The sequence below is a fragment of the Takifugu rubripes genome, chromosome 22 (genome assembly GCF_901000725.2).
Source record: "Takifugu rubripes chromosome 22, fTakRub1.2, whole genome shotgun sequence".
NCBI lineage: Eukaryota > Metazoa > Chordata > Actinopteri > Tetraodontiformes > Tetraodontidae > Takifugu > Takifugu rubripes.
In genome coordinates, this window is record NC_042306.1 from 9,051,375 (window position 1) to 9,076,905 (window position 25,531).

General features: G+C 41.5%; 1 protein-coding gene across 4 annotated transcripts in view; it reads right to left on the bottom strand.

The window, feature by feature from the left end:
• The window catches only part of tnr (tenascin R (restrictin, janusin)), a 91,635-nt gene that overhangs the window by 54,094 nt on the left and 12,010 nt on the right, over positions 1-25,531 (bottom strand). Inside the window, exon 1 of one of the 4 annotated variants that reach the window (XM_029831435.1) lies at positions 11,039-11,114. The exons of the other annotated variants lie outside the window; for them this stretch is intronic. The gene's annotated coding sequence lies outside the window, so the exon portion shown is untranslated. Of the gene's footprint in view, positions 1-11,038; positions 11,115-25,531 lie in introns of those variants that run through there. 4 annotated transcript variants of the gene reach the window in all.

The following is a 25,531-nucleotide window of genomic DNA, read 5'->3' on the forward strand; positions in this document are numbered from 1 at the left end:
CGATCCCATTTCCGCAGTCTTGATGCAGCAGATGGATTCCCTCCCACTGAACATTCATCACACGCCACACCAAAACCTGCCTTTACTCCATTTTGCGCCGGTGAAAAATGAGCATCCTCTCCCCTTTCTTTTTTTTCCCCAAGACAATAAAAGTCGTTTGCCGTGTCATCAGAAGCGCCGCTGGAGCCGCTTGAGGCACGAAAAAGTTTTATTTTCTGTGGTCTCTCGCAGTCAAACTGAAAATATGACCAGACAGTGAGCGAACGGTGGGTGCTTCGTTAATCCATCTGAATCCTCGTCATTACTATGCAAATGAGCCAAATTCGGTCCATCTGATTCTCACTGAGATCGGCTGTTGGTTTAATTGCTTCGCACGGACACTTATTCAAGTGAAAAACGCAGTTCATCTCACACATCGTTCATAATTCATACCAACAGCGAAGAGGCTGAAGCATTATTTTCCTGTTCCTGCTGGGCTAATTACTCAATAACGGAGTATTCCTGCATGTCTACCGTGATTTGTGTCGTAACTGTGTCACCAAAAATAATGAAGCCCACACAGTTGTGCGACAAGCTCATTTGCTGAATTGATGGGCAGTGGAAATGAGACATTTTGTAATGTTGCAATGTAGTAAATGAAATTTAAATTCCTTTCACATGAAAATTAATGTGTGCATGTTGCTTTTCTACAATGTGGGTTAGCCCGCTATTAAAAGACCATTGAGTCCATTCCCACTTGTAATAGACCTGGAATTTTTCCTTCAGACGCTATCACATTCGCACAAACATGGTAGGCGACGGGAATGTTAGCGGCAGCATTGCCATTCTATAATTGATTTTCGAGCTTCTCTTTCAAAGAAGACAAACTCAACACAGACTCAACACAGACAGAAAGATGTTGAAGTGTGAAGGAGGACGGTTTTTGGCTGAGACATGCAGTTACCCCTGAAAAAGGGCCGCAAATTTCCGCGTCGGTCCGACTGTTGTGTTTTCACCACTGCCAATTGGAGTCGCAGCTAATAAAAATCAGGTTCTATCGACTAAATTATAAACCATAGGTTGATGAAATAAAGTCAAATAACCTGCAAAAAATAATTCAAAACACTGGCGTCAAACGTCTTGAGCTGCTTTAGTCTTCTCTAATTCACCAAACACAAGCGACTACCGTTGAAACGTGCTGATACACGCTTAGAAGCACTCATAACCCATGAATACCACATCATGGATGTGTAAGGAAATTGTGTTTAGCATCCCTGACAGAAACTCTGCATGAGTGTATGCAGCAGGAGAGACGCCAGAATGGCGGGCGGGTGTGCGGATGACTGACGCATAGGTGGAAGACTGCAAATAGATGAAGGTGAGAATGCCGCGTTTGCACCACCTACACTCAAGCCCTGCCATCAGGCCAGCACTGCTGGAAGGACGTCTGGTGCAGATGTTCTAAAGAACACAGAGATGGCCGCATCTGTCTCCTCCTACACGTACGCACACGTTTATCTGCCTTTAAAGTCAGCAGGGCTCCAGCTAGAGCAGTGCAGGGAGGTTAGAGCTGTATGTCTGCGGCGGATATCCTGGAGGATGACTGGGATTGTAAAAGAGGGCATGAGAGAGAGGATAAGAGCAGCACTCAATCAATTTGTATTGAATCTCACTCCACTGGGAACATGATGAGAGATACAGACCTGAGGAACTATATAACAAGCCTGCGCATTCCCTCATATCTGAAGGCCAACTGGACCCAGGCCATTGGGAAAATTGCTGTGCTGCTCTGTTTGACAGTTGTAGTGCTTTAAATCAGCAATTTCAATCATTTATTTCAGATCCTATAGGCTCAGTCCTCCTCTCAGCTCATCAAATATTGAACATTTGTGAGACCTCGTGCATCTCAACGATGCCATAGCATCACTTCCCGATGTCCACATGTGATGAGTATTGCTTGAATTTACCAATAAACTGCCACAGCACTTCACACTCAGGGTCAGTCTTTTTCACACAGCACAATTGTGATGGTAAAACATGATTTTTTTTTAATGTTCATAAGCTGAACTGTATGTGTTATATACATCTATTGTGCTACATAAATATCGAAATAAAAAAAATATTGTCACTCAGCAGTTGAGCAAGAAATGGGAGCATATTAGTCTTTACAGTCTTTGTTTACTCTAAGGCAGGACTGAGTAATGAGTGCATAAGCTTTTAATTGTGAATATGCATTTTACAAATAAATTCACAATTTACCAGAGACTCGGCTCGATTGGAACTGATCAATTTGGTACTGCAGGGGGGAAAAAATAAAAAGATAAGCATAGAGGAAAAACCACTATTGCAAATTAAATTGACATTACTGTCAGAAGTGGGCTGAAATTCAATTTGTGGTCAGCCAGGGGTGCCTTAATCAGAAAACATGGCTGCATTTACAAATTAGTTTCCACTGGCTGTTTTGAGGACAAACAAATAAATATAATTTCCATCCAGCTTGTTTTGATTTCATGAGGAAGAAAAAAGTTAACATATCATATTATTAGAGGAACTCGCTTACAAAGAGAAATGATGAATAGAGAGCCATCCACAATTATTATTGTAAATCTTTTATATCTTACCATTCTTATTGTTTTTGAGGATTCAATACATCTAAATGTGAACGTTTATCTAAATGTTTAGCTTCGAATATAAAATATGTTACTAAAAATGTTATTTGGCATGAAATTAGTCACACAACATGACCAATCTGCCAAAATATCAATTATTGTGTGGGCGCGCAAGCACGTTGGGTTGAGTGAGCTGTTGAATCGCATCCATGTGATAACAGAACGTCCAGCAAATTTGAGAGATGGCTCTGCCTGCCGATGAGTAAAACCACTCTTTGGAAAGCAGCAGGGCGCTCAGATAAACATGTTTTGATTACCTCGTTTATTCATGCAAAGCCGGAATATCAATCCTGCATGTTTGGGTGAAGACCGGGGACCTTTTCATGTATATTTCCAAATTCAATTTAGGATTTTTTTTTTCTTTCAGGGGAAGTTGGCTTACTCAACACTGTCGTCAGCTGACAGCAGTGTTATAAAAGTATTTTAAAAGTATGTTCGTACTTCCCTTGCTATCTTAAATATGGAGGACAGATGCCACTTTTGAGACTATTTTTTTAAATAGCTTTTCCCTAATTGTTTGGTGTTTAATATTGTATCATTTTGGTGAGCTCAGATATGTGGAGCTGAGTTGTGGCAGCTCTGTATCCTGGATTAAGCCAGCACTGCAGTTGGTGAGGAAGGAGTGGGGGGAGGGGGTTTGGTAGAGCTGAGACTTGGATGCCGGCTTAGTTTTGGCGTAGCGGCGAAATCAGAAGTCGTGGTGATGGATGTGTTAGAGAACGCACATAATGAAAGTTGGCCCAGTTGTTTTTTATCAATCTACCGCCAGAAATTTACTTTTTTTTTTTACAGTCTGTGATAACAGTAGCATATACTGCTTGATGTGCTTGCATTAAAATTCAAAATTCCACTCCTCAAAGTATCGACCCAAAACATCTGGACTCCAAAATGTGTTCATAGAACTGCTTATTTTTGAGATATAAAATGACTTTATGGGAACTCAAAGGTTTGACTTCTGTCAGATTAGATAGGTTCGGTTTAGTTTTGAGTTCAGCAACCAGTTGCATGAATAAAATCAACAATTTTAATGTGATTTGCTGGACTGCAACTATCTAAATCCATCTTCTGAAACATCGACTGCCTCTTTCGCTTTACTCTTCATTGCCGTCCACAGCACATTGTTGTTATTATGTTGTTGTGAGAAAGGTCAGCGGTGCTTCTGCGATGATTCTCTTGCTGCCTGATGAAGCAGATTTTCGCTTCCGTGCTTCCACCACAAACACCCACACGCAGTCAAAGTTAACCTCCTCCCGTCACTCAACAAGTTCACTTCCTGCATTGAAACTGTTGATCCGAGAGTCACAGAACACAAAGGTTTTTTTAATTATTTGCGTCATTTTCTTCAGCAAGATCGTTGCTGCCATTTGCACATATTACATAATATATCTCTTTTCTCAGAGACAAATATCAAATGAAACAAACAATAAAGTGACAGATTGTGTGATCTCTTAGACAGATGGTAGCAAAAAGCCCTCCTCATTACAATCTTTCATCATAATATCTAAAAAGAAAAACATGAACATTCCACTTCGGGTTGGCATTTCAACCTTGAGGGATCACATTTGGCTGCCATTATCATTCAGTCAAACGTATCAGTTTATGGCGTGGCAGTGTATTATCCTATCAGCAGGGAATGCTATTTATTCACACGGGGTATTGGAAAATCATTTTCACCGGGGGCTCTTTTCCATATCGGTTAGTCGCAGCAGTGAGAGCTCAAAAAAGACAATGACTTACAAAATCTCTGCAGCGACTTATAGTTGCAGTTCGGATGCTATAATGCACACAATGTTACCCCATGATGAGAGTGCATCAAGGCAGGTTCATCACTTTTTCTTTTTAAGTAAATGTCACATGACCTGTGTTATGTTTAACCACTGATTTTGAGGTGTGTGTCTTCCCTAGTACATAAACTCAACCAGTCTGTTTAAATGCAATGTTTTGACTTCTTTTCATTGTGCTACACATCCTATAATCACACACTTTCAGGGTCATTATTGGGAGTTTTTTAATTATATGTGTCTGCAGATTTTCCCAGCTGTCTGGTGAAATACAGATTATCACGTTAATTAATATTCCAGAGAAGAATACTGAAAAAAAAACCAACTACTATTCAGTCTTTTATGTTTGGAAATACTAATGGACTATCTCATAAACAAGGCATTTATATAGATGGTGGGGTTACTTGAAGGAAATACAGTAGGTGTCAACAAAACAAGCAATGGCAATTATAATAGAAAATAGGGCGAAACACAGACAAAATGCCTGCACGAGAGCCAGCAAGCCTCTCTGATGCATGTCAAATAGCCAAATTGCAGACAACGTTACAGTAAATAAAGTAAATTAAAGCCCCTCTCAGTTTAAACTGTGACTGGTTTTAACTAGATAATAAAACCTTCTTAACACTTAAGCAGTAAAGCATATAATTGCTTTTTCATGGACTCGAGAGTTTGGGTTTCTGTCATGGGGTGGGACCAACAAAATCCCATCTCTTGGATAGCAATTAAACTCTTCAGTGAACTTCTGACATGGTTCACTTCTGCAGTGAATCCTGTTACTGATTCATATTTAATGTCTTCGCAGGAAGCTGCTTTGTCCTGTATGTCAAACAGCCATTTTCTTAAAACCATCTAGACAACGCAAACATTAAGTAAATATACTTGTAATTTAGTGTCCGTATGCCTTTATGGACCTCACTGAAGTGTTCACCAAAGTGCTAAAATCAATCAAAATTCATCAGCATGCTTCTACAAGACCTCAGCAGCGACCATTAGCAACTAAACATCTTTGAACAAGGCACAATTGGTTTTGCAGTGAATCTTTCTTGTGTACTGAAAACTGCAGAACATCCTGTGGTTAAGCAATTTTCTTCTTTTGGGACATGCGATGGTCACGATGGATGTTCTCAAAACATGTCATTCAATGTTAGCGAAGGGCGTTTCGCAATAGTGGGGATGACGCATTTTCAAAAGGTTAATGATGAAACTGTATTACAGTCTTTTATTGTGTTTGAATGAAGGAAATAACCGCTATCTGCCCTCCGGCCTCTTACACCGGCAGTTCTTGGTGCATCCTTTTGAGCTCCTGCTGTTTCAATTTCTGGGAGTTCCCCCGTGGCTGCTTCCATATGGTCGCATGGCTAGGCACGAGAGTGGACCGAATTATCGGGCTGGTGGCTGCTAACAAGTCGCTGCTCCTCTCTGGCCCCGTTAGCGTGTGTTCGCTACTGCATTCTCCTGGATGTCTATGTGCCTGCCTGTTCATTTAGTCGCGTGCGCGCATGAGCCCAAAAAGGCTGTTTCCGAAAAGGAAATGAAATCCATTGTGTGTTTTCTCCCTCCCCCACGGTGAGCCATTTCTTTTTATTACCTCACCTGCACTTCCTCGCGCTCCCATGAGGCAACCGACGCGCAAAATCTGTCTTATGGACAGAAGTGCTGAGCGGCTATTACTTCTAAGCAGACCACAAAAACTATAGCAATTAAATGCCATTGAGACATTCACCTTTATCTTCTTAACGAAAAGGGGGAGCAAACGAGGCAGAAAAGAAATGGAGGAAAGAAAGCGAGCATGGAGGGATCTCATCCAGCAGAGAGGAAGAAGGATCTTAATGTCAGCTGTCTGAAATGGAGATGGAGAGCAAAGATTTAAAAGTAGCTGCAAGAGTCGAGCCAGTGAAATATGGGAGCCGCTCTCTAAGTCATGTAATAAGCTTTAATGGAAAGTAAAAGAAGAGTGCAGCAATTGATCTGGATTTATAGCTGTTGTTTTTGCTGGAGCGGCATTGCTGTTCCAACCTCCAGAAGGAAGCTTGACTCATAGTCCACGCTGCGGCACACAGGTTTGAAATTCCGAGCGTGTGCAGAAGAGGACACTGCCAGTGCAGGGCATCGCTGGAAGCAGGTACAAAATGAATGGCATACATCAGCTCCACAATCGGAGCAGCTACGTTAGTGCAGTAAATGCCGCAGTTTGTTTTACCTATGCGTGTTTTTATGCATAAACAGCATCTGTGAATGTGCACATGATCATATAGTTTGTACACATAACTCTGCTTGGAAGGCAGAACACATGTAAATAAATTTAAATGTGTTTTAATATTTATACTCTTACTTTATGGTTCTAGTTTTTATTAAATGTCACATAAATGTGCCAATAAAGACAAAAAATACTTTATTTGTAGTATTTTTTTATGTATTTTCTCACAAAGAACTTTGTGAACTGCTTGTGTCTGGGATTAATTTGTTAAAGTAGGAATAATTAAAGGACTCTAATTACCTCATAATTATCACATTAACACCCTCTTTACCTTCAGGTGGCACTGTGTCCCCGCCGTCCCAAGCCTCCCAGCCTTCTCCTCGCCTTGGAAGATACCTGGCAAATGTCACCATTTTGCAGCGTATCAGATTTTTTTTCCGGTTGACTTTTTACAATGTCATCGGATCAGGTTCCACAGAAGGTGATGTGCTCTTCTCTCCAAGCAGGCTCAAGCATCCCTTCTTTCTTTCCAAAGAACAGTGAGGAAAGTATACTTTAGCCTTATCTATTTGCACATTGTCTGGGATCAGTAATGGAGATTAATTAAGCTACAGGCAGTAGGTTTATAAAGCTCATTGTTTTTGTCTGAGTACACACGCTTGGGAATGGAATCAATCTATGTTGAAATCCACTATGACAGATGGCCATTCTTACTTTTGCCCATGTTGGTGTGGGGCAAAAAAAAAGAGTACACAACAATGGTCATGAAAGAGCTAGCAAGTTAGTGCTGTTTTCACCATGTTCAGTTGCCTTTTTAAATTAAAGCTCCTCTGGTTACCTTCAGACCTGCTGCTCGACTTCTGACCACATCCTGAGTCAGGATTTGGCAAAGAGCTCCGCCACATGTCCGAAACCTCTCTCTTTACTGGGCAGTGCCAGTCTGACTTTTAAAACTTCGATTTCCAAATTATTACACAAAAAAAGCTGCGCAATGTTCATGGAAATAAAAAATCTCCCGTCGTCAGTAGCCGGAGAAACCAGCCAAGCTGTAGTGGAATTTCCCAGAGCTGCTTTTCAGTGTGTTTAAGTGACAGTTTTATTCTCCTTGGAACCATCCACATACGTCAGAGTCTGCCTACAGATGATTGAAACAACGTTTCTAAATGGTCCGTTTGGAGATACAGAAACAGGGCAGGACAATAACTGTTATAAATGGCACCCTGTTTCATTTCCCAACCAATACACATTAGAGCTATCTGTATCTTTCAGAAACTTAATGCAGCACCCTTCAAACCCTCCTTCGCTGTCTTAAACCAGTCTGGGATTTTATTTTCATCCACTTTTTTCCCCCTTCACATTTCATCTCCTCGTCTGTTTTTGCATTTATCTGTTGGACAAAGTCACTCGGTCCCTCTCACTTTGTCTTTAACTTGCATCGCCAAAATATTAATCTGGCGAGCAAAAAGACAGAGTGCCCCACCATATACGTTCCTCACACGGGTAGGTTGGGAACAGTGATGGGAAAATTCCAATTATAGCGGAACATTTGCTGGGACAACACATCCAAGGACTACATAATACAGTTGATGTGATGCAATTATTGAGTGGAGTAAACATGCTCACATAATACAGAATTATCTTTTTCAATTTCATTTGAATGGCAGAACAAGGCACCAGCAAATGCCTGTATTCTGTATTACACACAGTGTTTAAATACATGCGCTGATTTGGGGGAAAAAACTGTGAATTTTTGGCACTGTACAAACTCTAATGTGGGCCAGTATACAATTAGTCTCAAACACAACAGCAATACTGATATTGACTTGAAGACCAGAACACCAGAAGTTCTCATCATTCTACAATAAACCTTTAAGACAATAGCTGCACAGCATAAAAAAGTCATTGGTTAAAAATTCCTCCCTTGCTAAAAAAAGGAATCAGAGAATAAAATGAGCACCTAAACAAGCGGCAAGTTATAGGTCATTTGCACATATCTTTCCTATCTTTGTGAGGACTGCGGTTGACATATTGTAATCCACAATTACAGCTAAATATCTCACTGTTAATCCAATTGATTACCCAAACAGGACGTTGGCTTCAACCTTGAGCTAAATCATTGTAAAATGTCCTCAGTTTGCAGGTAAAAATACCTATTATGGTCCTTCACAATGTAACATGAAGAAGATCTCACACATGCAATGCATTCTTGCACTGCTATCTTTGTGAGGACTATCCCAACCTAAACACTATCCCAAACTCAGCCATAAAACCTAAAATTGTCTGTCCTCAGTCTTTACAGTTGTTAGATCCAGAAAAAATGTCCTCACTTTCCAAAATTCTGCTCACTTTGCTTGTAGAGTGTGTGTTCTGATAGGCAATATGTAGCAAGTACAAGAACACACACACACACACACCTTATGATGCTGATCTGTTGAGACCACTAGGAGGTCCTCTGATTTTATCCAATATGACCAAACAGTATGCCAATAGCTTTTGGCTATCTCAGTGCCCACGTAAGCATGCTGTTGCTCAAGGCCGGATCAATGTTTCCTGATTAGACGACCCGGGCCAACAGAGAAGCTGGCAACTTTCCTACTCATCGAGTCCAGAGTAAGAGCTGTCATTACACAGAGCACAACTCTTTGCAGTGGCACAAGTACACATGCGTGGACACACACATGCATTAATCAAAGAAACTCTACCGGTGGTCCGAGAAAACACCCAAGCATCCATCACAAGACATCCCATACAAAGGCGTCAGATAGTGAAGGGCCTCTGCGAAGGATCAATAGGTATTTGCAACAGTCAATAACTGGGTTCCTATGAGAACTAATTAGAAAGGCAAACACACAGCGGAAGCTTTTTTTCCCTTTCTACCTACCGCAGAGTTCAAACCTCAGCATTTCCATCGGCACGGGGGTCAAAAAAATAAATAAAAGGCTAAAATCTGTTGGTTCAAAACAGCTTTCTTTAAACCCATCATCATGTACTGCAGTGTTGCCTTTTATTGATAAATGACTGTTTTTTATGAAGAACAACCAGCCACAACCAGTAATGCTGAGCTGGGAACTGTGCAGACATAGAATGGCAGGCTGCAAGTCAGCCCCAGACAGAAAGGTTCATGTTCAATAGTTCAATACTGGTTGTAAATAGGAAAAACTTTGATGGTGAAGGCAGCTGCCATAACCTTTATTATCAGATATATAATGGGCATAAACACAACCCGAAACACCCAGTAAAACAGCTTAGCGGAGGTGTAGCAGAGCAGTAAAGCCTTCTATCCCAGCCCCAAAGGACAGCTGTGGGAGCTCAAAACAAGCAACAGTCAAGAGAAGAAGAAAAAGGAAAGAATAAACATGCAAACATCAACTTAAGCACATGCACACATCTTTACATAGGTAAATAAGATCAGACATTCCAAGAAAACCTACAGCGAGGATGCAAATTTGCTACTTTTAGTCCCCTTCTTCTCAAAAGGAAAGAGCAGAAGACATTTTTCATGTTGATTTTAAATATTTTTTGTAATCTCACTGTGCATTTTATCCATTTTTATGTTGAATCCTCTTTAATTCCAAAAACACCATCCAGCATCTCGTAAAGTAAAATACAAGGCCCTTAACTCATGTTATGAACTACTGCCACTTAAATAATTAGGCTGCCTAATTGTACAAGCACTCATAATTTGAATAAGTAATTGTAGTGTTGATTAAACATTGTTTTAAAAACCCATGCCTGTCTGCATGTATGGTACATAATCTGTAATGGAGCTGTTATCAATCTCCACTAGTGGCTGAGGCTAAACCTGCTCTGATTTAGCAAAGGTTCAATTGTGCACAGCTTCTCCGTGGGGTATTTACTGTGACATATTAGTGCTTAAAGCAGAAATAAAGTCTTAATTATACATGCAAATAAACAAGTAAAAATAATATTCACAGGGAAGGATAGACTGGGGAGACTGACTCCACTGAGCTATGGCTCTAAATGCAGAGTAAATGAAGTCTACTTCTGCAGACTGGGATTTCACCTCAACGCAGCACTTATCTATATATAAATAAATAAATAGACTACACATTGACTGGTCCCAAAAGAGACAAGACACAAGTGGTCTAAGCACAATCATTGCACAAGCCACAAGGCCATTGGCCGCCCTCTCATCATTGTGCTTGTTTCTGGTTCCCCACAGGCGAGACCAAAGATTGCCCTCTATTAATGCTAATGCTAAGCTAGGCTCGTTGCACCCAACCGTACTCTCCTATCCTGCTGTGACATATTCCTTTTATGGCACTTGGATATTAGTGAAGTTGAAAAGTCCAGATCTGAAAATTGCTCTATACATTTAGCCTGTTAGCTGCATCATATGACAAATTCCTCAGCTGTTTATCCTCATTACAGCACAGCCTCTGACTGCCTACCTTCATTTTTTTTGCACCTCCATGGGCAGCTTTCCAGGTCCCCTCCTGTCATGAGTCATTTTTATGATTACCACTTCTTCCCTCCCCGTCTTGGGCCACCTATGCTTCAAACACAGATAGAGGAGTAAATCTGCCAGAGGTAATTAAAACAGCCTCCTTTGTTGCTCAGGTTCCCTCTTCATCCTCCCATCCCTGATGACATAATGGTGTTAAGAGCATCTTAAATGGACTGGCCCTTGGAAGAACTCAGGTGTGTAACACTATTTCATGTTGAGTAGACAAAAAAAGAGGCCGCAACCAAACCTAAATAGGTCACCAGTAGACATGACACAATCTCCTTCTCTTGTATTTGAATGTGCATTAAAGCCCTCTTAAATTGACCCATTTGGGGGTGTGAAGTGACATTCAATATTGACTGGCCCTCCTGTCTTTCAAGGTCAACCTTTCTCGGAGAGATAACGATTAGGGCAGCGGAATCAATGGGGCTCGTGAGGCAGTTTTTCCTACAATATTGTTCAGGGACTAACTTCAGTGCCATTGATTAGCTGATTTATAGCTTGCATCTGTTCAGCCTTCACAGTGAATCGAAGACAAAAGAAGACGGAGAGCAGATTTAAAGCAATCCTATTATAACACGCTAAATAAATTAAAGAGCTCTTTCTGCACTAATCAGAAGAGACAAAAAACTGTTAATGAAACTGCTCTTTATGATTGTAAAATATTTGTAACTCTGGAATGATATCTCTGGCTTAACTACAAAAAGTTTTTAAAAAAATTGAATTTTTAAGAAATGTATAGATAGAAAGCATTGATATGTGTCCTTGGGTGTCTCAGTGCTAGCAGCAGTCTCTGTCGAAATTATTGTCTAAATTGTTGTTTCTGCATTCCGGCTGCCCTCTGGGTGTGTTTTCACGAATATTTGATGTCTTTTGTGTCGATCGGAGGTGCTGTGCGGCGTCCATTTAAGGTCTGCTTTTGTACAAACTGTCGGGGAACTGTCTGAACAGTTTCGGCATTGATTTTTGTGCTGAAATGCGAACACTTCCTTGTCACACATTTGCATTCTCACTGCCGCAGGACAAATAAAATGGGAGCCAGTGATTTAAAACTCGACTGCTGTCGTTGATGGAACACGAAAATGACAGGATTCCTCTTGGTGTCACTATCTGAAAACTGACATGTACTCCTCTCCTCCTATTCCTGGCTTTATCACCTGAGTTTTCCTCTACATTTCATTTTCTATCCTCTATTCCACTCCCTTACTGATAACTGGCACTAACTGTGTCCCCCCTTCTGCTCCCCCTCCTCTCTTATTTCCTCTTATTCCTTATCTGCACCCCCAAAGGGTCTGTCTGTCTCTGAACCGGCGAAAGCACGGATTCTGCTGGTCTGCTCCTTGCCCTTATTATCAGAGCATGACAAGGAGCTGCACTGTCAACTTGTCAGACTAATAAACATCCTTTATGGTACCCGCCCGGATGTGTTTAGAAGGGAGTCAACCAGCCGCCATGCAGTGGGCCATTGATTTTAGTGCGACGACGCAGTGCCGACATCATCTGTCTGTTATGCAGCAAAAAGGCTCTAATTGTTTTGATATGCACAGCCACTTATTACACTCATCCTCCTGAAGCCTTTAAACGCAGCCTGTGTGGCTTCATGGAGACTGTCATGAGTGGAACCAGATCACAAGCCTTTCATACTGCTGTGACCTTTTCGGTTTGCAGGTCAAGATCAATATGGTATTCATATTTTCTTCTCTCCTTAATCAAAAGGTGAGGGGTCGCGCAGACTATTCAATGTTTGATAGCAGTATTGCGATTTTTCTCCCTCCCTTTACAGCCACCCCGAGGAGCATGCATCATGGAAAGGTGTCAGAGTGAGTAAGCTGCCCTCGACAGGTGCTCTGAGCACTTGGGGCTTGGTACTTTGCTCAAGGGCACCTGGGCAGTTCTCTGAAAATGCCCCCCTTATAACATTTAATGACCCCTCAAAGAGAAATCTAAATCTAGCTTTTTAACCTTTGTTCACTCGCATGCTCACATAAATATTCATAATTGCTAGGTAGGCAGATATGACATCTAAGCGGGATGTCATTGGCCCAGACTGAGTGTTCTTTAATATCAAAGACATGAGAGAAAACAGAATAAAATATTCATCTGATACTTCACATCCCACAGACTTTCCGCTGTTTATAATAGATGTGAAACACTTTCATAAAGTTCTACACTTTGAACTGTTGTTAATTTTGCCAAAGAAAAAAGCCAAAGGAGGTGAGAGGTTCTGTCACCGATCTCTGATCAGTGACCTTGGTCACCTCGGCAACAACAAACTTAATGACAAAAGGAATGATGCCATCTTTCTGAGACATTACCCAAGTTCAATCGGTTTAACAGAGATATGCCTGCAAGCTAAGCTGCTGTGTGCCACCAGCGCCCTATAAGAAACAAACAAGCTGAGGTCACGTCCCATCTAATGCCGCTTTGATTGAATTTTCTCTCTGTTGAACTGGCCGCATCGCACGGTCCAATACGATCAGCATTGTTGGGGGAAAGCATTGTGAAGCAATATCAGTAAAGCAGGCAAAAGTGCCAGCCCATAAAAGCATCAAGGCGACCTTCACTTACCCTCACAATTGATGGGCCAGTCATATACAGAATATGAATTAGCACCTTCCGGGAGTTTTTTTTAGTTTTAAATGGGGCATAATTCTCAGCCATGTCTGAAGACAGAGGTATAAATCATGAAGTGACTTTGACTACAGGACTGAATAAGATGGCGCTCTCTTCTCTGCCCGGAGCTGTGCGGTCTGTCGTGGCCGGATCCGCGATCCGCGTATCAACTGGACCAACAGAGAGCAAAAAAGTACCAAAACTAAACTCAATATATTTTCTTTTAAATATCATTCAGGGCCACATTTTAATGAAAGTTGAAAACCAGCCACTGGGTCTGCTCTCGCTGCTTTTGTTCAGCTCCCTATTCACCATGTTTGGCTGGTACCACTATAAATAGATGTCAGTGTCCATTAATGCTACTGGACCAGGGTTTAAAAGACCACAACATTCTCTTGGAGCATTCTGTGCCCATCAGTCTGTTTGCTGGCAGACATTTGGGTGTAACTCTACAGAGGATTTGTTGTTTTTCTTCTTTTCTTTTTTAAAAAAATCCATTTGCACATAATGGGGTCAAACGTACAAAGCCACCGATGTAAAATGAGCATGTTTGCTTTTTCAAAGGCAGATCAGCATGAAAAGAAATGTAATTATTTATTTAGCCGCTGTTGGCCATTACAGCTGTCATTTGTATTAGTTTCATCACGTTCAGATTCCACATCAGGAACAGGAATTACATTGATTGAGAAAATGGCACTAATTACACGTTTATACCTCATATGTATAATGCAAAATTATAATATTGACTAAAAGTTCTGTTTAAATGGAGGGAATTTGTTAATGTTTTACTAAATGAGAAAGAAAGGTCAACTCATATGAATCTAGGAGGCTGTATTGTTTCAACCATGTTGTTTTACCCAAACCCCGAACATGGTGAAAGCTGCATTTTAAACTATTATTAAACTCTGAAACACTACAAACTGCAACTTTTTTCTGTTGCTGTTGAGAATGAAGCGGGTAATGGGTGTATTTGGTGCATTTTAATGTTTTAAATGCATTTTTTCTCTTCTTTCCATTTTAGGGTGAGACACCTTTCTTTTATTTAACAAAGCATTGAAAAAGGTGGAAAATAATGATGCTGCATTATCTCATTAGTCAATTAAATGTGATCTGTCCTCTGTCCTCATAATGAGCTCTGAGTCTGTACCTTTGAAGAAAGCATTGATATCAGATGATGTCGGGAAGAAAAAGGAGAAAATGTATTATGGTCACTGTATATTTGTCTCAATATGGCACATAAACTGAAAATATACCCTACAAATTATATATATGTATTAAAAACATGACTTTAAAAAAAGCTGCTTTCATCAATAGTAATTCTGATCTAAAACGAGTCCTGAGAAACCGCTTCTTCGCACACACAGGATGGAACGGCGTGGGATCGTGTCCAGCCGTGTCGCACCGGTGGGGGTAGCTTGTGTTTGCGTTTGACCTTCTGGTCTTTTGACACCGAGCCCAGGTGCAATTGAGGCTGGACAGCAAACACACCAAACCACATCTTAATGTGTCCTTCACTCTCGGATTTTCCCGCAGCATTATGGGATGACAACAGTTGGATGGGATAGTTGCTATCCTGAGGCCTAGAGGTGCAGGATGGCAACACTGTGGGTAAAAGAGAGCTGCTCAGATTATTAGAAATCATTGGAATCTGTCAATTTAGCTGTTAAGAGACAACCGGGCCATACATTTCCATACAATTTGCAAGGTTTGATGAATGGCTTTTGTTGAATTTTATTGATCTGAAGAGGTTGTTTGTGATTCACAGTATGATAAATAACTGCACTGCTTTAGATGTTGCCCCCTGTTGAACTAAAATGGATATCATGTGACTTTTATTCCTACTTTCTTTTTTAAATTGAACCAAATCTGAATGTAGACGACAACAGGAATAATTCAGGTAGTACATACTATAAGATGTATGCCATTGAGAAAGTTTCTTTTGGTCACCACATGTAAGTATCTGGATAAAAAATGCCTTTTCAGTCTAAGGACAGTCTGGTCACCGAGACCCTGTGTAATATCCATCAAACATATCAAAGTGCTAGAAGAAAACGTGAGAATAACACACGTTGCAGCTGCACCTGGATCTTCCAAGGGAAGAAGATCAATAAGAGCTCTTTTTTCAAACAGCAGGACTGTACTCTGCAGCCAGAGGAAGAAATGATCTATGTATATCTCATTAGCCCCCTATGATGACAGACGTGGGACCAAATGATTAATGGCCAGATGTAGAAACAGGGGAATAATCGACGTGACCTTTAGGGATGCTTCCTTCCACGAACATGTCTTCCGACGAAACAATCTGCTTTGACAATTCCAACATTCTTTTCCCCCGTTTCTCCGCCTACTTACAAGCCCCCCCCCCCGCCCAAGCGTGGTCTCATTCTGCTCTCAGGCAAGTTAACAGAGAGTCAGACATATTGTGACTCTGCATATATAATCACCAAATCACCTTCAGTCAGACAGTTTATGAGGTATCGGAGAGCCAATAAGAGCAGACTGTGTCACCTCAGATGATGAGCTTTTAATGACGGGGGTCAAACCATCACCCTACTGGAGACCACCAACAGTGAGAGAAAATTAAGAATGAAGTATTTTTTGAGAAGAGAGGTCATTTTAGCAGGTCCTTGCAACCTTAAAGGACTGTTTGAGGGTTAGGATAGTTACAAGGATAGGGTTGGGGGTTAGTTGGAATGGTAAGAGGGTAAGGAGCTGTGTGTGTGTGTGTGTGTGTGTGTGTGTGTGTGTGTGTGTGTGTGTGTGTGTGTGTGTGTGGGAGGGGGAGAATCCAATAAGCAAGGTTTGGTGACACAAGCAACATAAAAAGGAGGAATATAGAAAGATAATGTCTGAACTTTTAACCTCATGTACAACACAATGGAGGAGGGAGGCCTAATGAAAAGATAAAGGCTTCAGGAAAAATGGAGGAGTGGGTGATGACAGAGGCAGAAATAAAAGGAGGCTCAAGTGAATGGAGGGGAGGAAAGAGATGGATGGCAGAAGAATCCAAACGGTGGCAGAGGTGAAGAAATAAAATAGCAGATTTAATGAAGGTGCAGTGGAGGTGGGACCTGTTACAGACTGGTGCCGCTACCAGCTCATGGAGCTAAATGCTTTGAACGACGTTGACGTTACGTCCGTATTGCCCTCTCCGATCATTTAGCCGGGATGGTCCGGGTCCTGATCAATTGGCCCTGCTCATCTGCAGCATTCTGAACAACCTGGCCCGTCAGACCTGATGAGAGCCTCAAGGTCATCGATCGGATGTTCACCACAGTAGGAAGCATAGATTTCTAGATTGCTTCATTTCGTCATGCACAAATCTGTAGAAATATTAAAACTACACAAAACAAATGCATGTGAAAAATGACATTATAGTCCTATGTTTTGTTTTTCTCTTTACTTTAACCAGTGCACCTAATCAAATTCATGAAAAAAGGCCATTAAACTGCAAAATGGACTTGATTTGCATTTGAGAGCATCCATTAATTCCCAGTTAAATTGTATAACAGGCTTAAATCCAAAGCCTCTGGAATATTAAAAAAAAGGATATTGTAAATTACCGAATAAATTATGTTATTGATTCATGGTATTCGTCAAGCATAAAACCCCCATTAATGACCGCACAAACAGCAACTGTGAGCAGGAAAAAAGTTCCTACCTTCTTTCAGCGTTACTTTAAATATGTATATATCTAGAAAATCCATTGTGTCAGAATCCCCACAACAGTTTTTTTGGGGAGCAAATGTTACTTCTCGTGCAAAAATGGACAGTGTAATGTGTTTGAAGTAATCATAGGGTTATTAAATATATTGGAAAGATATTTTTATTCAGCTTTCCTCTTTTTTTCCCCGTCTTCCTCTGGCCATCATCTTTATTGACGGGCGATACATTGACAGTGATGGGTCTCAGCATTAATGGGAGGCCTGGGGCTCACCGGCACATCCCACCAGCCTGGACCTGCTCCTGTTTCTGGTGTTGTAAAATTAATTGCTGGTCCCAGCTGTGTCGTACGAGACCTCATGTTTCCCATCCACCTTCTTCCAACCCTGTCTCTGTCTCCCTCTCTCTCTCTCTTTTGACGATTATGGTGTTCCAAGGTAATAATATTTTTGAGCACCATAATGTTAAGGTTGGGTTAAGGATGAAGTCAAATGATATGCAGCCAACACCTTTCAGGCTGTTGTTGTGCTTTTTTCCCACAATAATAGACTTCCAACAAGATGAAATTCATGTGAGGGATGATCAAAAGGAGCTATTCCTCCTATGTGAAATCCAATAACTGCATATACAGTACAAGTAAATGTGAAAATATACCCAGTTCAGTCAGACGACAAGCACCCGCTGCACCAACTGGTTTTTTTTTCATTTTTTTTAGCTGTATCTTGTTGTCCAATTATATATACAATATAGTTATAATGCTTGTTAATTTGCTAGCAGTTGACCCATTTTTTGCTCAGCCTGTTAGGGTAATGTTCCTTGGGAAGTGATTGTGTTTGCTTTGCCTTTTTGACACAGCTCAGTGATCAAAGATGGGTCAGTTGCCCCTTGCGGACCTTGCTGGATGCCAGATTTCCACTTATGAGTGGACCCCTCCCCTTTAAATACAACTTAATTCCTTCTGCTTAGCCTGCTCTTGATGTTCTTTGGATGCAGCCGCTGTCTCCGTGTTTTCACAGGTGAAGCGTGACAGGCGCAATTACCAGGACACGATTCTATACCCTCCAGAAACCCCCCCAAAAAAGAAAAATGAAAGCTACACCACAATCAATACTCATTCTCTAACACTTAAAACATGGCTAACAAGAAGCAAAGAAAATGTCAATGGCTATAGCACATTTAATTGGCTCACAAGGTTCTCACATGGATAGAGGAGGTTATGGCTAATACAATGCTGACACAATCTTTATAGGAACTGAAAAATAAATGGTACTGCACTACTTAAGTGTGAGCAATTTTAGAAGCTTCCTTTCATTTTGTTTGCTGATTTATTGCTTATTTCTTTACATTTTAACAAGTGAACTATGGTTGCTTCCTCACCAACTGTTGCTAAAGCTAAACCAAAATGCCATTATATAAAAAAAATAAAGTAAATTATGTCTGTTTGCATAATATTTGATGGGGCAATCTCAGGAAAGTGGACACTGGGTCAACAGCATTGATTAATGACTGGTCGTGCTCCCTTGAAAGGTCAGACCTCTTTTAATTTACAACACTGGATCCCTGTCACGGCTCAGCGACGGCGACCTTGCAAAGGACCGGCGTATCTCCATCTGTCCACATCTGCTGCAATTCTTTATTTGGGCTCTTCAGAATACTGGCTTCAGCAGATGTGTAAATGCTATTATACGTACATGAGCACCCACTATAAGAAGAAGCAGTGTTTCTGAGCCCTCTGAACTGACCTTGGTCCGGATTAACTACGGTCCTGGTGGAACAGACCTCATTTAAGACATCCACCAAGAAATGTTTGTTCCAGTGCTTCTGCTTGGTTCCAATCACCTTAACTCTAACTCTAACTCAATCTATCCTAAAAATGTCTGTTTGGGAAGAACCAGATTAACATTGATCAGTATTCAAATTAAGCATTGCTAACATTTGAAGGTCAAATGAAGGATGAAGTAAATAGTGTTTAGCCTGAGTATTCCAAGGAAATCATTAACTATATCTTTAACACCAATAAGCAGGAAACCAGTCCAGCTTTCCTTCTGGATGGAGCTACCAAGCTAGCCTCCCTGCTAACAATGAGGTGATCATTTCACACGTTTGTATTCAACATTCTTACGCATTTGATCGAGGCCTATGTGTTTAAATACTGTGGAGTGGCTTGTCTTCAGTCTAGTGTTGAACCCGCCGTTAGCTACAAGGCCACTGCGGTTCCCAGTGGCTGAATGTTCAATGTCAAGAGAATGGGTGCCACTTTGCTTCGGAACAAACCGAGTCACCGGTGACTTATTGCTCCTGGGCACCCTGTTTGGATTTATGGGTCACATCCAACAGCCTGTAACACTGAAAAATGGCTAATCAGCATATAAATGAATGCATTATTGCAGCCGCAAAAAAAAAAAATCAAAGAAAAAAGCATCGGCCCACAAGTCCATTATATTAATTGGAATCACCTCACCACAGCTGGCCGGGGCTCCAGCCGGCCTGGGGTCGAGCAGTGATAAATGAAAGGCTGCAGTATGAATTCAGCGTCGGCCGGTGATATCACAGAGCACAAAAACAACCACAGCCTTTTGTTTATACCGACCTTGTAATTAATCAGAAGGAGTGGGAAAATGGAGAGATATGTATATGAGTTGGGAGGGAGGTGGCTGATGGAATGATGAAGGATCTTAGCTTCTTAAGAACAGACTACACCAGAAAATCCCATTTAGTCACCAGTGTGTCACTTTAAACCATGTTGACAGGAGAGGCAAGATGTTATAAGAGCGAAAGGTTTATAGTTGAAGGACATAAATGTTGCTTCTTGATTTCAGGTTCAAGCACATGGCTCCAAAAATAGTTTAGCTGGTGAGAAAAGGGGTTTGCTTGGATGAAAAGCATGCAAAATCCCCCCATTTTGGGATATATTTCTGGACATTACCTGTCACTTGGTGTGTTAACACACTGGATTTCTGTGAGTGGCTGGTTGTGGCTGCCTTGTGCTGGACTGGAGAACCGTCTAACCAGGCTAACAGAAAATGATTGGATGGATGTTTCCATTCGATAGAAGGAGTGATGAAACTGCTCCTGCCTGCCACAGCATGAACAAAGAGAGGGGGAGGGGGTCATGTGCGTGTAAGTGTTTCTTTTCCACCGATCTACCGGTTACTAAAATATACTGCAGAGAAACAGCGTGACCTCTGCTGAATGTTCGCTCGGTAAAGCTAGGAAGCGTCTTTACACTCAGGCTGAGGAGACCCGACTCATAATGAGACTCCCAACAAGACTCAGTTATGTGACCCAGAACCTTAAAGACTTACACTCTAATTAGGTCTGTATACTAAAAACCTCTCATTCTAGTTTGAATAAACAACACAAAAGATGCACCCAGTGAAACAAGAAATAGCTTATTAACTATTATTAGCTTATTTTTTTAAAAAAAGGGACTTGGCCTTTAGTGGCATCATGTCATCTGCTAGTTTGAGTTAATGTTAGAGTTAGAGTCAATGTACAGGAGTGAAATAGAGCTTTATTCATCAAGTTATAACAGCTCCACAGAAAGCGGCAAAGATTAATTGCAGGGTCGTAATTCAGCCGCAGAGAAACAAAATTATAGAGGCTCTGATGCATTACAGGTATTTGTGTAAGCTGAGAAACACCGGTGATTAATAAATAGTCATCCAGGAGGCAGTGCACAACTGACAATTTGATTAACAGTGTAATATTCTGAAAGTGGAAGTGTGACACAAGTGTGTCATTGGCTGATGGATAACACACAAATTATTGTGTGTTACTCATCTATCTATCTATCTATCTATCTATCTATCTATCTATCTATCTATCTATCTATCTATCTATCTATCTATCTATCTATCTATCTATCTATCTATCTATCTATCTACATAGATAGAAATTCATGCTGCCAGGTGTCAATCAAATAAATCAGTAAAGGCAGCAAAAAGGATGTATGAAATTAAAGTGCAAATCACATTAGTAATATACAATTTAAAAGCAGCAAGATCAATATAAAGTAATCACTAAGGCCACATAATAAATAACCACCTGGAATCACTACTCTCCCCTCTCCACGTGTGGGGGTGCATGCAGGTGGTCGTCCAATCAAAAGTGAGGAAACGGCTGCCCCAGTTGATAAAGAAATAAAGAAAGACAATAAAGAGCACTGAAAAAAACATGTGGCAAAAAAATCACCCCCCCCAAAAAAAGTGCAGCAGCTGCAACTTGAAGAGAAAGCCCTGGTTGATCCATCTGAGGACTGGCCTAGATTACCTTGCTTCCTGTTGCTTCTGGGATCACAGCAACATGATCAAGGCCTGACTTTATTATGGCGGCAGCTTTTGGCCACGGCTGAAAAGGCCGGTCAATTTGGCAACTCCATTCAGCGTAACCCTGCCATGCTGCCCATGACTCTGCAAAACATTCAGCTGCTTGGCAGCACTGTAGACGCTGGCGGGCATCGAAAGAAGCGAATTGTAGTGACTAGAAATGAGGACTCTGGCTGACTGAATGAGCTTATTTTCTGTCCCGCTGTGCTCTCTTGTCTCCACCGGCACAACGCAGCCCTGTTGTGATGCTATTACAACACAAAGAGCCAGCTTTTCTGGGTCTCTATATGATTTACATGTAAATATCTTCATAGAATATATGCTTCATCTGTTTTTAAGGAAGTAGGTGTCTTATTTATGAATAGTAATCATTTTGGGCCAGAAAGAATCTTTAAATAGAGCTACCACAGCTACTATTTTATACAAGAAGCTGTTTACAGAAAAACACCATGTTTATTCAGAAAACAAGATTTATATCAGCATTGCAAAATACAGCAGCAGTGTCATAATTCAGCTGCTGCAAAGTAAAGTTATTCCTCCCTGAGACAACACAGAATCTATTGATTAATTGGTCTACATGTGGAGAGGGCTGCAGGGCACTCCTGAAATCCAAAAACATGCACATTAGCTTGAATGACGACTCTAAATTGCCCCTAAGTGTGAGTGTGTGAGTGAACTGTGCATTTGTGTATTTGGGGGGTAGGGTGAGCAGTGGTGTACAGGACGTAAATGTTAATCTACTGTTTTTCCCCACGACAAACGAGTTAAGTGACACTGGCAACACTCTTTAAAGCCATTAAATAAAGCTTAAATGTTGCCTGCACGCAAAAAGTGACTTATCCCCTCGAAACGGCCTTTCCAGACTCATCCATACATATTATATTTCATATCACCAGGTAAGGAAACCTGCATAATCACCTTCTTCAGAGACACATACTTAAACACCAACCCACACACACCCACATGCGCGCCGGTCCCAGACACAAATCCCCCCTCGGGCTCAAGCTGACAAAAATGGAACTGCTCAGGTGGAATGATTTACCTTTTCAACAGGAGGATGCGGGTTTGAGTGCGGCCATTTTTCACTCTGGGATGACACCATCTCCCAAAAAAGTCATAAAAAAGCAGCGGTGCAGCCAGCTAGCGAGCATAGCTCATTTCCACGCCTGGATCCCAGCTTACCAGGTGACGTGCTTTAGCTTTAACATTCAGGAATGAAAAGGTTGCCATAAATACAAGCCCGTTACAGCCCAGGCGGTCTCACAGTAAGGTGGCGGGTCCAAAACCCCGCAGACTGACATCACACGTTATAATTAATGAGTCTTTGGTTTTTGTTGGACATTAAAAAGCTAACTGTCTGTGCCAGAGGTGTCTGTGTGATTACCGCTCTCCCTCTGGGCAGCTGCCACGCTTTACAGCAAGATGATGGAGGGCCGCGATTTTGTTTTCATGTTGCACAGAGGCTGAGAGAGCTCCCTGAATTACTGCCTGATGAAAGCATCAAATGAAGAAATCGGCCTTATCAAGCCGACCATGTGCGCACAATTAAAGCGGGCAGTTCACTCGGTTCTGTCAAGCGGTCACAGCGGTCATTCAGTTTACAGTGAATACGAAGACCTCAATAATAAGCTATTTTCATGGCAGAAAAGAAGGGCAATTGATCGCTAAAAACTAATTCTGCACACCAAATCACCTCCCGACCTTATAATCTGCTTTTATTATGTCTTAAAGGGGACACACCCACCCATGAAACTGATCATTGGGAGGCACTTTATATAGCCCTGATATCTAAATGGCGTAATCCATATTTTTCCTGAAACGTCTTCTATTAAAGTTGAAATTCAACCTTCTAATGAGACCGGACCACGTGACCAATGTAGTTTTGGGTTCTAAATCAATAGGGTTCCAACTATCCTTGCAAAATCTTACACAACGAAATCCTGGTTGAGGCAAAATCAACAGTGCTCCTGAAATAATTTACATTTCTGTCTTCATTTAGCACGTAACTGAAGCTAATGAACCGCGGTGCAGCAATTAAGGCAGTCACACGGATAGTATTTAGTCTCCTAGGTAACAACAGGCAATCATTTATGATACGATTAAATCACAAAACCAATTACATTAGAGGGAATCAAGATCGTGAAGGTATACGGAAATAAAGAAAATCATGAAATCTTGTCTTGTTCTTAACCACTTTATCCCTTTCCAGGGAGGGTACACAGTGGGTGAAGGCAGGTCCACCCCTGGATGAGTCACCAGTTCATCCCAGGGCCCCATATGAGCAATTGTGGGTTCTGTATTTTGCCCAAAGGTACCTCGGCAGTGCTCTGAGGGTCTTCTGGCACCTTCCCCTACTACCAGAACACCTTCCATCGTTTTTTCTGCACCCTCTGCATGGTTTGAGAACTCTCTGCTTGCCAGCCCAGTTCCCAACAGCGTGAGTTAAATACTGCCGCCCGAAAACAAATCACGAAATACCCATTTCATGCTTTTACTGGACTTGATCTGATATTCTGCCTCCTTTACTTGGGCCCTTCTGTCTCCTGCAGCCTCTTGATTGGACCTTTCACTTGATTTTCTGGTTTATAACCAAGATGTCGTGAAAATTCCCTAATCGTCCATCCAGAGAGAGAGAGAGAGAGAGAGAGAGTGTGTGTGTGTGTGTGTGTGAGAGAGAGAGAGAGAGAGAGAGAGAGAGAGAGGACCCTGCTGGTGTCACAGTGCTTGGCTTTAGGAAATGACTTGCTGAGATCTCTTGGCACCGTCTGATTTGGTCTCCACATCAGCAACACAGCCTCATCTATATTCATTTTTTTCCACGTCTCTGAGGCCAAATACGAAGAGGAAGTTATCGGTGAAAAATAGAAGATAGAGAGAAGCATGCAGTGCTCTCAAACAGCACATCATTGTGCGCGTTCTGTTTAACGCCCCCTCCCTCACCTGTATATTTATTTCCTCTGCAGAAGCAGCGAGAAAGGTCAGAACTTTGGAAACAGCTAACCCGACAGAGGATGTCAGAAGGTCGTCATGTGTGACAGTTGCCAACGTTAAATCAGTTTCCACCATTTTTTCTGAAAATTCTCTGCATCCTTGAGTTTTTCTTAAGGCAGTTTCTATAGATTTTTTTCTTTTTTGGGGGGGAGGGGGTTGTTTTTTAAGCCTTTTCCAGACATCCCTTCAGGTTTTGGCTCGTGTTTGGGTGTTATCTTAACAGCAGTTGGTGTTCTGAGGATGTTTTGGCCGAAAGTGTAGTTCAGCTGCAGCCGCGTAGGTGCAAATAGACATAACTGTGCCTCGGGCAGCGGAGCATCCACACAGGTTGAGCAAGCGTCATGCAGAGTCGGAAAAAACGTTGCACTCGCACCGCAAACAGCAACCACGAACAACAATTCATTCAAACGCCTCGCCACAGTGTGTCTCCATAACTTTCCTCCCGCTGACGCTACATTTACATTTGTGGGTTGTTGTTTTTTTCAATGCTGTTCACCACTGTCAAAGACGGGAAGGGCCCTTGAGGTGGTTCCATTCGGCCCGGCACGATTTTCAACACCCCATGACCTCCATATGGATGCTGACACCTGTTCCCATAGCAACGCCATCAATGGAGCGCTGAGAACCAGCCTTCAGTAAGCCCGGCTTTTCTTCCTCCAAAGTCTCCTTTCTGTATACACTGTGACATTTTGCACTTTGTCTGGTCGTGCACCTGTTCAGAGTTGAACAATTTCTCATTTTTTTGTGCAGAATCACAATTTTAACTCACACAATTTAAGTGATATGATGCTAAATTATATTTAGTACTATAGTACTTTCCATATATGTAAAGTAACAAGATA